This window comes from Oryctolagus cuniculus, chromosome 8 (assembly GCF_051225735.1).
Source record: "Oryctolagus cuniculus isolate XC-2025 breed Fujian yellow rabbit chromosome 8, ASM5122573v1, whole genome shotgun sequence".
In the NCBI taxonomy this organism is placed as follows: Eukaryota; Metazoa; Chordata; class Mammalia; order Lagomorpha; family Leporidae; genus Oryctolagus; species Oryctolagus cuniculus.
The window spans coordinates 23,127,642-23,143,572 of record NC_142874.1 but is presented as its reverse complement, the minus strand read 5'-3'; the positions used below and the strand labels follow the sequence as shown (position 1 = coordinate 23,143,572).

Below are 15,931 nucleotides of genomic sequence, written 5' to 3'. Positions count from 1 at the left end.
TAGTATGAACTAGCATTATACTTAATAAAAGAAGCCAACCACAAAAGACCACATACCATAGAATTCCATTTACATGAAATGTTCAGGATAGACAAATTCAGAATTAGAAAACAGATTCATGCTGTTTGAGATAGGGGTAGGAGAGAACGGGAAGTGATTGCTAATATAATGTTCCTTCTTTCCTTCATGTCCTTCTTCTTTGCCATGAATATCCATTTTGTCCATGATACCATGATATGGGAATAGAAGGGAGAAAGTACATTGTCTTCAGGTTTCAGAAGCCTAGAGCCTAATAAAGTAGTAACCTCTATTAAACTGATAAGAACAGATACTACACTTGATCTTAGCCAAAAGGCTGAGAAGCGATAAAGTAGTAACCTCTATTAACCTTGACTTCGTTAGTTTACTACTTAACCTCCCTACTCCCTTAGATTTGGATGACTTGAATCCTTAGCTTCATAATAATCCCCTACTAATATAGATATTTTGTCTAATAGTATATACTATATTTAGTCCATCCACAAAGTGTGTTTGTCAATAAGTGTTTTCTCACCTATATCTACCTTTGGTTTTATATCAATCTATTCAAAATTATTGAATATCTGATAGGACTTAGCATTGGGTTAAGGATGGTGACCTGTGTGAGTTATCCGAAGTATGTGAGGTAGAAAGACAAGAATCTTGAACAGAAGGTATGATTTGCACATAAACCTCTCTGCACAAATGTGAACAGAGTTCTACAAGAAATATATTGGTGAACTATCACTTAAGAGACAAATTCTACCTTCATCATTTAATACCACTTTTCTATTATTCTGTATTATCATTGGTTAAGATTGGTAAATGGTTAAGATTATTGGTAAATGGTTAAGATCATTGGTTAAGATATCATGGTTTCTGTATTATCATTGGTTAAGATTCGATTTGATAAAAATATTAGCTTAAATTATAGAAATAGCCCATATTTCAGCGAATCAATGTAAATAATAATGTAATTCAGAATAAAAAGGGCACTATCTGAACCCTGATCATTTCAGCTTTCTTTTAATAAAATAAGAGTTAAGTAGATATGAAAATGACATTCTGAGAAATAAAATAGCAATTATTATTTCCTGGTATTTTCAATAACTTACTACATGTATTCTTTCAAGGACTAATTATGAACTGGAGCAGTCATCATACTGTGTAGGGAATATAAACTAGTAAAAAAGCAAAGTTATTTACTGCCAAGAGCTATTTTCCAATTTATAAATATGTAACAAGTTTCTGTATTTTCTCATATGAAGAAATTACTTATAGTTCTAAAAATCTATTTCCTGGAAGAGATGTAATTAAGGCTAGAGCAGTTCTATAAAGACAATCACACTATTATTTTCATAAACAGTTAAGAATTAATGTAAAAGACATTCTCTGCATATTTCAGATAACAAGAAAATGAGTAAGGTTCCACAGAATTCTATTATGCAATGTATTTTCTTTTGAATACAATTCTGAAAATTATGAGGAACTGAAATAGCCAAGGTCATTAAAAAGTATATTAACTTATTTACAAAATTATCTCCTAAAGTTAGAATCCTACAAGAAGCGATTTTATTGTAAATTTGAGAAATCTATAATGACCATGTTAATATGATTTTTATAACTTCAACTTAGCGGTGCCAAATTAGTCTTTGTTTCTAACACTTTTAAAAGAAAACTTCAAGTTAACAAAGAAGGTAATTCATCCCCAAGTACCCACTAAATAGATTCCAATCTATTTAAACAATATATTTATAAACAGGATTTCTGTTTATTCCATTATCTTCTCTCCCATCCAATTTCCACTGGAAGACTCCATCTTGATGATCACCATATATCTGTTTCTATTGGTCATTTCTAACACTGAGTTAAAAGAATAAAACCAAATAAAGGTATGTTCCCATCTGAAATGAATGCAGGAAATTACTTTATCAAAGGAAAATGCAGTTTCAATGGAAAATTGATCATTTTAATGCTTTCGTTTTTAAAATTCAAGACAGAAAATATAACTATTCAGAATGAAAAAATATTAAGCAATAAGGAAAAGTAATTCATAGAATAAAATGCAAATTGTTAACAAATAAAGATAAAATGTTAAGATACATTCAAATGTTTAAGTTATTCAGTATCAAAAATGATAACATTCTGAGTTGGAAAAGATGCCAACAAGCCTGCTCGTGTTATATATTTCTGGTAAATAAGAGACTCATAAAGTACTTTGGATGGGATTTAAAATATTTATTTATTTATTTGACAGGTAGAGTTATAGACAGTGAGAGAAAGAGAGGAAGGTCTTCCTTCCGTTGGTTTACTCCCCAAATGGCCGCCACGGCCGACACTGCGCCAATTCAAAGCCAGCAGCCAGGTGCTTCCTCCTGGTCTCCCTTGTGGGTGCAGGGGCCCAGGCACCTGGGCCCTCCTCCACTGCCTTCTTGGGCCACAGCAGAGAGAGCTGGACTGGAAGAGGAGCAATTGGGACTAGAACCCGCTGCCCATATGGGATGCCATCACCACAGGCAGAGGATTAACCAAGTGAGCCATGGCACCCGCCCCTATTTATTTATTTATAACACTGAATGAAAGAAGAACAGAATCTTAGAGAAAGAGCTCCCATCTACTGGTTCACTCCCCAAATGCCCACAATGACTAGGTCTGGGTCAGCACTGAAGCTAGAACCAAGAGTGCTATTTGGGCTCCTCATGCGAGTGACAGGAACCAGTTACCTGAGCCATCACCACTGCCTCTCAGTATCTGCATTAGCGGGAAGCTGGAATCAGAATTCAGAGCTGGATACCAATCCCAGGCACTCCGGTTTGGGATGTGATGTCTTAACCACTGAACTAATGCCTGCCTCTTTGGATAGAATTTAACAATAGTTTTCAAAAGCATTAACGTTTTATGCACTTGTTACCCATCCAATATTTTCTAAGAATTTGTGTGCATAAAAAAGATAAGAGATGGACAAAGCATTTGGCTAAGGTGTCCATACTGATTGGCTCAAATCCTAGTTTGATCTCAAATGAAAAATATAGGTTGTGATTTTACTTTAACAATAATCCAACATATAATACAGACAGTAGTTGTGGAAATGAACAAGAAAAGTTGTGGAAGGGCTTATTTTGAAAATAATGTAACACTGGAGAAATTTCTGCATTTAATGACCAAATAGGAGATAGCTGAGCATGTGAGGTAAACTTAAAGGAATGATCAAAAATTTGAACAGTATCTCATATGACCCATCCATCCCACTCCTGGGAAGTTACCCAAGGGAAATGAAATCAGCATATGAAAGAGTTATCTGTACCCTCCATGTTTATTGCAGCTCAATTCACAATAACTAAGACATGGAATCACTCTAATGTTCCTAACCGAAGACTGGATAAAGAAATTATGGGATATGCACACCATGGAATACTACACAGCAGTAAAAAAAAATGAAATCCTGTCATTTGCAATAAAATGGATACAACTGGAAAACATACTTAATGAAATAAACCAGTCCCAAAAGGACAAATACCATATGCTCTCCCTGATCTCTGATAACTAACAGCACCTAAAAAGTAATCCATAGAAATGAAACTGACACAATGAGATGTAATGACTTTGAACAGCCCTTGTCTTGACTGTCAAGGAACAGTTTTTTGTTTTTCTTTTTCATACTATTTATTGAACTCCTTACTTGATATAGATTTAATCTCATGTGTATGAAGTTAATTAAAATAGATCTTGCTTAAAAAAATAAGAATGGGGATAGGAGAGGGAGGAGGAAGAAGGGTGGGGAGTGTGGGTAGGAGAGAGGGCAGGGTAAAAACAATCACTATGTTCCTAAAGTTGTATTTATGAAATGCATGAAGTTTGTATGCCTTAAATAAAGTTTTCTAGAAAAAAAAATTGAACAACATAAGGTCACAGAGAAGAGGAGAGTATCTGCTCTTTCTAACTAACACTCTCTGATATTAATTTGGAATCATGGTGTGGCAATCACCGCAGTTTAGAAGGGACACAGCAGTTTCCTTATTATCAAAACAAAGGGGCAAGGATGGAAGGATGGGGTTGCCCACATACAGAGATATACCCACACCAAACCCCTGACCTTACCCTCCAACTCAACCTATTCTACACACGATAGTCTTCATGTCAACTAACTGAAATACCCTTCAGTTCCAAGGCCAAAAAGGTGTCATCTTTCATTCTTTTCTTTCACATTCTACATTTACTATGTCAGCAAACTTTGTGCTATTTCCAAACGTATCCAGAATCCTACTACATACTATTCCTCATTATTATTTGCTCCATATCACTGCTCTCACATCTGAATCATTTCGATACCCTATAAATTCTTTACTTTAATTGTATATTGCTTCCCCATTTTGTTCTTAAATTGAGGGAAACACTAATATTTTAAATCATTACATATTACTTCTTGGCCTTGATCACTTACTGGTGCCTGTTCTATGCAAAGTTCTCACAAGGCTCTTTATTATCTCTCTACCCTCCTGTTCTGTTTCGCCTTCCACTTACCTAGCACAGGGCCAGCCCTGCTGATCACGGAGCACGCACCCATGCTTCCTCAAAGACCTGGCAGGTGCCTTTCCTGTTCCTCCTCTATAACTCTGCACCTCCTTTCTGTCTTTCTCAGGTGTACTCTTCTCATTAAGACATTCCTCGATCACCCTAACTGACAAAGCACTGCCCACCTCAGGACTACTTCTCCAATTCCTCCTTCCTAGCCCACTCCCAACACTCTCCTATGTAAAGTCCTATACGTTAGTCACTGCTATCTGTCTATCACCTAGGCTAGCACTGGTGCACAGCAGTTGCTCCTTTGGTCCCTGGGGAGGTGCCCCAAGTGCTTTCTGCTGGCCTTTTCCGGAGCCGGGGTCCTTTTGTTCTTCTATGTTATTCTGGATGAGGGGAAGAGTGGTGGACAGAAGTTAGTTCCTTTCTCTTGTCATAGACACTTTACTGAGACAATCAGTGGCTAACTACCCTCAGATTATACCATGTACCCTTTCTTTGCATGGAATCTTGCAATATCTCTTATTTCTTTCTCTGAAAGCTCATGGGCTTATTGTTACTTCATGGAAATTTGATAGGAAATAGAGTGCAGAACTCTTCCTTCCAGGGGACCCCAGCATCACTTCTCTTTTGTCTTTTTGCCCAAAGTCCATCATCTCAAAATAAATACTTACCTTTTTTTTTATTTTTTCAAGTAAGAAAGCACATAATCTACATTTAACCTTATTTCTTTCAACTCTTTTGTGTTTATGACACTACACAAAAAAAAACAGTACAAAGGTACATTTCTAACTGTGTTTTCATCTGCAAATTACATGGCAGAATTTTGATAAATTCATTGGAGTATATGGCCTATCTTGTATACTCCTGGGCTTCTTTTGCTCCAAATTCAAAATAAAATCTTAGATGTTGTAATTTACTCAGTAAAAGCCATTAAAATGATCATCCAATCAATGACAAAGGAAATTGAGGGGCCAGTGCTGTGGTTCAGTAGGCTAAGCCTCTGCCTGCGGCCCCTGCATCTCATATGGGTGCCTGTTCGAGTCCCGACTGCTCCACTTCCAATCCAGCACTGTTATGGCCTGGGAAAGTGGTAGAAGATGGCCCAAGTGCTTGGGCCCCTGCACCCATGTGGGAGACCTGGAAGAAGCTCCTGGCTCCCAGCTTCAGATCGGCTCAGTGCTGGCCACTGCAGCCACTTGGGGGAATGAACCAGCAGATGGAAGATCTCTCTCTCTCTGCCTCTCTGTAACTCTGCTTTTCAAAGAAAATATTAAAAAGAAAAAAAGGAAATGGAGTCTAATAAATGGAGTGAGATCCCATTTGACCTAATGCCTGGAGTAGAGTTGTCCAGCTGATATCTTTTTGTTTTGTTTTGTTTTTGTCCATCCATTAACTTTTATTTAATGAATATAAATTTCCAAAGTACGGCTTATGGATTACAATGGCTTCCCCCCCATATCGTCTCTCCCACCCGCATCCCTCCCCTTTCCCACTCCCTCTCCCCTTCCATTCACATAAAGATTCATTTTCGATTCTCTTTATATACAGAAAATCAGTTTAGCATACATTAAGTAAAGATTTCAACAGTTTGCTCCGACACAAACATAAAGTGAAAAATAATAGATGATTTTTTAAATGATGATGAAATCAGATCAGACCTATTGTCATGTTTAATCCCAGTGAGAGTCAAGTTGGGAATTGATAATTTCTTCTTTTTTTTTTAACAGAAGATCAGTTTAGTATACATTAGGTAAAGATTTCAACAGTTTGCACCCCCATAGAAACACAAAGAGAAATATACTGTTTGAGTACTCGTTATAGCATTAAGTCTCAATGTACAGCACATTAAGGACAGAGATCCTACATGAGGAGTAAGTTGAATCTTGCCTCTTCGGTGAGATGTAATTAAGAAATAGGCAGGGGACTACATGGAAGCTGGTGAGAGGGTAGCATTAGATTATGCCTCAATCCACATAAAAGGTGAAGAGAAGACAGGCTCAGGGAGCTAATTCAGTGATCAGATCACATAAAGAAATGGAGGAGACTATGAGTGGTCCTTTATGAGAAATGAGAGAGAAATTAATCACTCATTTTAATGTGACTGTCATTGAAAAACTGACTTACTTTAAAAGTAAAAAAATGAGGCAGCTGTTTTACCTAGATGTTAAGATCTCCACATCCCATGTTGGAGTATCTGGGATTAAGTTCCAGCTCTGCTCCTGATTCCAGCTTCCTGCTACTGTGCACCTTGAGAGAAAGCAACTGATGGCTCAAACAGTTGGGTACCTGCCACCGAGTTTGAAGACCTTGATTAATTTCTTTGTCCCCATCTTCAGCACTGGTTATTTGGGGAGGGAACAGCAGATGCATGCATTAACACACAGATTCTCTCTCTCTCTCTCATCTCTCTCATCTTTACTCTCAAACAATTAAAGTAAATTTTTTTAAAAATTCCAATTACAGAATCACAGGTACATCACATACTGCTTTAACAATACCTTGGGGCCGGTGCTGTGGCTCAGTTGGTTAATCCTACACCTGTGGTGCCGGCATCCCATATGGGCACCGGGTTCTAGTCCCGGTTGCTCCTCTTCCAGTCCAGCTTTCTGCTGTGGCCTGGGAAGGCAGTGGAGGATGGTCCAAGTGCTTGGGCGCCTGCATCCGCATGGGAGACTTGGAAGAAGCTCCTGGTTCCGGACTTTGGATCAGCGCAGCTCCAGCCGTAGCTGCCATTTGTGGGGTGAACCAATGGAAGGAAGACCTTTCTCTCTGTCTCTCTCACTGTCTATCTGTCAAATTAAAAAAAAAATCTTGATCCCCCCCCACCCTTTATCTTCCCTCAAAAGCATTGAGACAAGGGTGGAAGTAATTAGTTAACAGAATAGATTTCTGTAAAAACTGCAAGGAGAGTGGGAAAGTAAGACAAAGGAGAGAAACCAACAGAGAACACATTATCAAGGAAGTTTTCCACTGTGGGCAGAGAAGCATCCTGATCTCACTGAGGAATTCTGTATGTAGACAGCATTCCTCAGAATTATTCCCACGAAGGGCAAGGGAGCTAGTGTTTAAACACCAAGTGCTCATCCAGTATGGTTTTAGGACTACAAGTGTCCTTGGGTACTTAGAAAACGTCAAGGAAAAATGGAATTAAAAGATAAGCTTATTTTGGTGCAAAACAATTTGAAATCCATGCACAATATTTTCATAACGGGCATTTTCCATGAATTTTTGAAGAGCCCTCTACAAATAGATTTTAGAAGTTTTTTTGCGCCAATGTAAACTTTCTTTCATTTCAACTCTCCCACAAACTTTCTGAAGTACTTTGTGAAGCCTTAGCTCTAAGCCAATCCCAGCTTGCCTGCCTTGATCTAGCTGGCTCCTGCGAGAGCAAGGAAAAGCCCTGAACTAGAGCTTTGCAGTGACTCCAGAGGACATCAAAGTGAAGGTGGGTGTTGAAGAGACCTGGGGAGATCACAAGAGCCTGTTATATTTTCGTTGCTGTATAGAATCATTTCATTTGGCTTCATGTCATCCATTCCATGCTTGCTCTCAAAACTTGCTTAGGTATTTATACTTCTACTGAAATTTTCTCTCTCTCTCTCCCTCTCTGCACCCCTCCTTTGGTCAGTTTAAAAAAAAAAAAAGACCCTCTGCACTTCCCAATGTATTTCAGAATTTTTGGCGATTATTATTCTTGATTCTACCTTTATCAGGAAATCTGTTGTAGTAGCTAGCTATAAAAACATTCCTGAGGTTTGCAACTGGAAAGAGCAATGGATTCAGGAAGTTATCCATATGGATTTTACAGATTTTTCTTCCATCATTAAGCTACTACTGTCAACTCTCAATGAACACCACACTCTATCTTGGGGCCGGCAGACTGCAAGCAACAAGCCAAGTATGCGTCCAGCCTTCTCAGGGAACTCTCTGTTCAGGCTGTAATTCATTTGCCTAAGTACAGCCATATGTTCTCACGTATTGCAGTTTCTAGTCCTCTGCCACTTATACTGTGGACCTCTCAATAAAACTGATTGCTGGGCTTTGTAGGACGATGCTGGGGGTATTCCTTTCACCCATATTATGAGTTTCATAATGTAGATACAGACTGGCAATTTAAATTAGTGAACTTATGTGTGCTTAGGCCATGGGAAAAGACATATAACAAGAGATTATTTCTGAAGTTAAAAAGAATTTGAAGAACGAAAAAAAATTTCCCTGGTAAATCAAGTTCAAGCAAGAGAAAAAGGAAAAAAATTAATGATGAAGGAAAGCATTCTAGTCCAATTGGATATTTTTATGCAAAATTTTAACTGCATACATGGATATTGGTGTAATTTTATCTGAAAAGAGGAAAAATTCTGAAGTTAAAACAATACATTAAGGGGCCAGCGCCATGGTTCACTTGGTTAATCCTCTGCCTGCAGCGTTGGCATCCCATATGGACACTGGTTCCAGTCCCGGTTGCTCCTCTTTCAGTCCAGTTCTCTGTTGTGGCCCAGGAAGGCAGTGGAGGGTGACCCAGGTGCTTGGGCCCTGCACCCACATGGGAGACTGGGGGGAAGTACCTGGCTCCTGGCTTTGGATCAGTGCAGCACACTGGCCGTAGCAGCCATCTGGGCAGTGAACCAACGGAAGGAAGACCTTTCTCTGTGTCTCTCTCTCTCTCACTAACTCTGTCAAATAAAAAAAATTTTAAAAAAAGTTAAATATTAAGATTACTATTGTGCTGGTATTTAAAATCATTTATCAGGAGCCAGAGCTGTGGTGCAACGGGTTAACACCCTGGCCTGAAGCACCAGCATCCTATATGGGCGCCAGTTCAAGTCTCAGCTGCTCCACTTCCCATCCAGCTCTCTGCTATGGCCTGGGATAGTAGTGGAGGATGGCCCAAGTCCTTGGGTCCCTGCATCCGCGTGGGAGACTCGGAAGAAGCTCCTGGCTTCTGGCTTCGGATTGGTGCAGCTCCGGCCATTGCGGCCAATTGGGAGTGAACCATCAGATGGAAGACCACTCTCTTTCTCTCTGCCTCTCCTCTTTCTGTGTAACTCTGACTTTCAAGTAAAATAAATAAATCTTTAAAAAAATAAATAAATAAAATAATTTATCAGATACAATTTATATATAAACTATACCTAATTTGAACAGACAGTTCCATGAGCCATCACAAATGTATATCCCTGTAATTACAGCCCTAATCAAGATGCAAAACATTTTCTCACCAAAGGAAAATCTCTTCTGAGTTCTGGTAGTCAGTTCAGCTCTGCCCATCAGCCTCTTCCTTACTTTCATCACTGGAATCAGTTCTGATTTCCATCCCTATAAATTGGATAATTATTGAACTTCATGATGGAGAATCATAATAATATACCTTTGTTCCTTGCTTTTTGATTCATCATAATCTTTCTGAATTTCATTCCAATAGTTATATCACTGTGTATTTTTTGAGATGCATTCCTATGGCTATAATGATATGTATAGTACACATTATTGCTGTATGATATTCTACTGGATAAAATTAATGAATTTGTGTCTTGTTTGAAAATTGGAAGGGGCCTCTGATAATCTACATTCTTGTTCTTTCATTGGAAATTATTTTGCCATGTGTCTTGAATGTGGACAGCCTGGGAATTTAAAACATTCTTGGGAAATATGTTGACTCTGTTATGTTCATTTCTAATGTCCAAATCTTTGGAGTCTTAAATTCATTTCTCCCTTGCTGAAATGCTGTCACCACTGGTAAAGACAGCCTTGTGTTTGCCCATAGTCATACTCATAGAAGAACCAGACGATGTTGTTAGCATCATGCTAATCTCAGTAGGGGTGGGCAAAGAACTCAAACTTGAAAAAATGGCTCATGTTTGGAATTTTTCTCTTTCATAAACTGCAATTGGCACAATATAAATTATTTGGCTAACTCTGGCAAGATTTCAGTCTGTCTACAGGGACTATTTCTGTGTGTTTGATCAGAATTTCCATAAAACCCCACTAATGTTTCAGTAGCAGTGAAGAAAATCACACAAACCAACAAGTCATATATTTTCAAACTTTACACAGCCCACAGGGATTTGATTGTATCAACATAATTAAAATGTCCATTGTCTTCTCCTTTACAGCCCTTTGGCATTGAGTAAGTCTTTCAGAGTTTTCTGTATCAGGCATAATGACATTGTCTAATCAACATCAGAAAGTATGATTTTCTAACGTATTATGAAACAGATTAGTGTGCAGTATGGGTAAATTGGAGACTTTGTAGTTCTTTATAAAAAATGTATTAGCACCTCCGATGCACTTCATAATCATCAGTTGTTTCCCATTATATTGCATGGAGTCTTCTTCAATCCACTAGAAGTGATTTTGTCACCCCAGCTAGAAAGGTTCTCAACCAACAATCTGTGCCAAAATCAAAACAAGTGGCAGGGCACTTGAATGTGGCTTAAGGAAACCAATAAATGCCATTGTTGCCTCATTAAATGAGCACATCGTATTTTTAAAATAAAGAAAATTCAGCTTAACTTTACAAGGACAAAAACTTACCAGAAATGGTTATTGCAGAGTAACAATTATATGTGTAAAACACAGTAAATAAAATAGCTGAATATAATGTTTGTGTTACTTATTGTTTGATGAAATGATAAATAACAACTTTATAAGAATGTTAATTTATACACATGAAATTAAAAAACAACATTCAAGGAAAAATATGTAAGTGTCATAAATAATTGCTTTGTGGGAGCTGAAAAATAAGTTTTCTAGTAGTAAACAGATAAAAAGTGTTTTATAAAAAGTAACACGAAACATTAAGAATCAAAACTTGAAGCAACTAGGCTTTGAGTGGAATTAGGAAAATAAAAGTCAGATCTTTCAGAATAACCACATAAAAATAACCACATAAAAATAAAGTAATACAACATATAGGCATTTTTTTACTTATTCCTTTTAAAAATCAGAATTTCTAATTTTCAAAATCTAATTTCTTGAGAGTAAGTAGATGACAATGACTGGTGATGGAGCAACATCAAGGAAGACATTGTATAAAAGCCTAGAAGAATGAGCCACCTATTGTTGTTTTTGATGTTCAGACAAGTGATGAGTCTAAACGTGGGGTGGACATGGGAAAAAATAGAGCAAATAAGTTTTCAAATGTAGATTTCAGTTTTTTGAATGTAGATTTACAACAGGAGCATAGAATGTAAGTGAAAAATCAAGTGCTATGGAATTTTTTTTTTTTTTGACAGGCAGAGTGGACAGTGAGAGAGAAAGAGAGAGAGAGAGAAAGGTCTTTTACCATTGGTTCACCCTCTAATGGCCGCCACGGCCAGCGCACTGCACTGATCCAAAGGCAGGAGCCAGGTGCTTCTCCTGGTCTCCCATGCGGGTGCAGGGTCCAAGCACTTGGGCCATCCTCCACTGCACTCCCGGGCCACAGCAGAGAGCTGGCCTGGAAGAGGGGCAACCGGGACAGAATCCGGTGCCCCCACCGGGACTAGAACCTGGTGTGCTGGCGCCTCAGGTGGAGGATTAGCCTATTGAGCCATGGCACCAGCTGTGTTACGGAATATTTCAAAAACATTGAATAACAAATGTATAATAGTAGAATATAGAGTTGTAATCAGTGATAGAGTGTCTACGCGAAACACTGTGCCTTTTCATAACATTTAAATAACTGAAAATTTGAAAATCTTGACAAAGAACTTTCTGTCTTCTTTGAATTGTACTTACACATCACTGTCCCACAAATGGTCAGGCTATACCAGTGTTAGTTGAACTTTCACATGCAGCATTTTCCTGACTATGTGAGTAAAAGCTATGCTGTTTAACACTATCATCATTATAACAAATCTTGCTCCCACAGAGCCCGTGGGTGACATCTAACTGACCTGGCCCTGCCACGTGTTACTGTGTGTCATTCCACCAGCCTCAGTTGAAAAGACTGAATGAAACAGTAAGAACTCCTTTTGAAATAGACTCTGTTATTTACCTAAGTTATCATTTTATAGAGAACCTTACAGTATATTAACATTACCTATAGTTACCCTAAGTTACCCTACTGTGTAATAGAACTCTAGAAGTTCTTACTCCTATCTAGCTATACCCCCCATACCTGTCAATCAACCATTCTCTATACCTAACTGCCCCCTTCTTCCCAAGGCTCTAGTAACCACCATTATAGTTTAATTTCTGAGATCCCCAACTGTTTTTTTAGACTTGATATATGAGTGAAAGCATGTGATATTTGTCTTTCTGTGCTTTCACATTACATTTTAGATAGTAAGCTCTGATTCTGTCCATGTTCTTGCAAATGGCAAAATTCCATCTCTTTTTTATGGCTGAGTGGTATCCCAGGGTGTGTATGTACCACATTTCCTTATGCATTCACTGGTGCATGGACACACAGGTTCTTCTCAGTTCTTGGCGTTCATGAAAAGAGCTGCAATCCTCCAGGGAGTACAGATATCTCTTTGACAGACTGATTTCATTTCCCTTGAATGTATATACCCAGCAGTGGGATTGTGGGTCATATAACAGTTCTGTTTTTAGTTTTTGGAGAATCTCCATACCTTATTCCACAATGATTGTGTGTAAGGGTACCCTTCCTTCCACATCTTCATCAAGACTTAGCTATCTTTTTTTCATTCTGATAATAGCCAATCTAACTAGATTGGGGTGATATCTCATTGTAGTTTGAATTTGCATTTCCTTGATAATTAGTGATGTTGAGCATTTTCTCATATACATGTTGGCCCTTTGTATGTCTTCCTTTGAGAAGTGTCTATTTAAAAATAAAAGATATCTTTAAATGCATTTTATTCCAATATTTTCCATTTTTAAAGCTAACTACACAAAGGTCCATTCAGGACAATCTCATTTTTAATTCTTACACGTTTCCTATATTGATTCTGAATATAATTTAATAATTAGTAAAATGCCTTTTAGATATAAATATATTTAAGAGATGGCATATAGTCTATAAAATATTTTGAAACAACTATCTTATCATGGAAATTTCCCACTGAAGTACTGCAGATGGATCCTAAAACCATGAAAAAGTCTTATCCAAAAATTTTAAAACACAAAAAAATGTTAAAAGAGAGACAGAGGTCCTTCCATTTAAACAAATGGGGAAGGGCAGGTGTTTGGTCTAGCAGTTAAGACACCTGGATCTGGGAACCTGTTGTGGTTAAGCCATCACCTGTGACTCTGGCATCCCATATGCAGTGAATCTGTTGCATCTCAGGGCAATAAACTCATTGTGTTTTGTTTCCATTGTGAGCTATATGTAATCTAATAGAGCTATATATAAACTAATGGATGTTATCAGTAAAAATACAACTTACTCTGGGACTTCTGAGACAATAATAGCATTCTGCAGTGATCGCTTCTAGCGGTGATTTGTAGCTTACTCTTCAGCACGTGTTGCTTTGCACCAAGCTGGCAACACATTCTGTTTCCTTATCGATTTATATTTTAGAAATAAATCTGTGAAAGGTTCATGTCCAAATCCCATGAGCCATGGTGAGTTTTCCATCATTCCAGGCATTCTTCTCTACTTAGTTCCATGTGACATCAGTCTGTGCTCTAGAAGAGATGGATAGATAGATAGATCAATAGGTAAATAGAAAGATTCTAATATGTACTGTGTATGCTTTAAATCATTAAATTTCACAATAAGTGCTCATTAGATGTTTCCAATTATTCACACTTCTCATGTCATATTTTCATATTTTCATATTACAGATTCATTTTGTCTCCTATTTTTCTCATTTGTTCCAGTGCTTTAAGAGCAGGTGTATGAAAGCTATGAATAAAAATTCTGTGTGATGTATACCACTCAAAATTCTATATTGCTATGAAAATTTAGCACTGCTTACCGAAGACCTTCTTCTCAGATCTGGAAAAAATGGTGCTGAAATTTATATGGAGGCACAAGAGACCTCGAATAGCTAAAGCAATCTTGTACAACAAAAACAAAGCCAGAGGCATCACAATACCAGATTTCAGGACATACTACAGGGCAGTTGTAATTAAAACAGCATGGTACTGGTACAGAAACAGATGGATAGACCAATGGAACAGAGTTGAAACACCAGAAATCAACCCAAACATCTACAGCCAACTTATATTTGATCAAGGATCTAAAACTAATTCCTGGAGCAAGGACAGTCTATTCAATAAATGGTGCTGGGAAAATTGGATTTCCACGTGCAGAATCATGAAGCAAGACCCCTACCTTACACCTTACACAAAAATCCACTCAACATGGATTAAAGACCTAAATCTACGACCTGACACCATCAAGTTACTAGAGAACATTGGAGAAACCCTTCAAGATATTGGCACAGGCAAAGAATTTCTGGAAAAGACCCGGGAGGCACAGGCAGTCAAAGCCAAAATCAACTATTGGGATTGCATCAAATTGAGAAGTTTCTGTACTGCAAAAGAAACAGTCAGGAGAGTGAAGAGACAACCGACAGAATGAGAAAAAATATTTGCAAACTATGCAACAGATAAAGGGTTAATAACCAGAATCTACAAAGAGATCAAGAAACTCCACAACAACAAAACCAACAACCCACTTAAGAGATGGGCCAAGGACCTCAAAAGACATTTTTCAAAAGAGGTAATCCAAATGGCCAACAGGCACATGAAAAAATGTTCAAGGTCATTAGCAATCAGGGAAATGCAAATCAAAACCACAATGAGGTTTCACCTCACCCCGGTTAGAATGGCTCACAGGCAGAAATCTACCAACAACAGATGCTGGCGAGGATGTGGGGAAAAAGGGACACTAACCCACTGTTGGTGGGAATGCAAACTGGTCAAGCCACTATGGAAGTCAGTCTGGAGATTCCTCAGAAACCTGAAGATAACCCTACCGTTCGACCCAGCCATCCCACTCCTTGGAATTTACCCAAAGGAATTTAAATTGGCAAACAAAAAAGAGGTCTGCACCCTAATGTTTATTGCAGCTCAATTCACAATAGCTAAGACCTGGAACCAACCTAAATGCCCATCAACGATAGACTGGATAAAGAAATTATGGGATATGTACTCTTTAGAATACTATACCGCAGTAAGAAACAACGAAATCCAGTCATTTGCAACAAAATGGAAGAATCTGGAACACATCATGCTGAGTGAAATAAGCCAGTCCCAAAGGGACAAATACCATATGTTCTCCCTGATCGGTGATGACTGACTGAACACCAAGAGGGAAACCTGTTGGAGTGAGGTGGACACTATGGGAAATGGTGGCTTGATCAGCATAGCCCTGACTGTTAATGAACAACTTAATACATTATCCCTCTTAGTAGTTTTTTTATCTGTTCTACTTAATATGACTGGTTTAGATCTGTAATTGATGCAAAGTTATTCTTAAGTGTTGAAAATTAAC

General features: G+C 38.1%; 1 pseudogene; it reads right to left on the bottom strand.

Moving 5' to 3' along the window:
* Positions 1-251: 251 nt before the first annotated feature.
* On the bottom strand, positions 252-367 carry LOC127486260 (U2 spliceosomal RNA; annotated as a pseudogene).
* Positions 368-15,931: the final 15,564 nt, after the last annotated feature.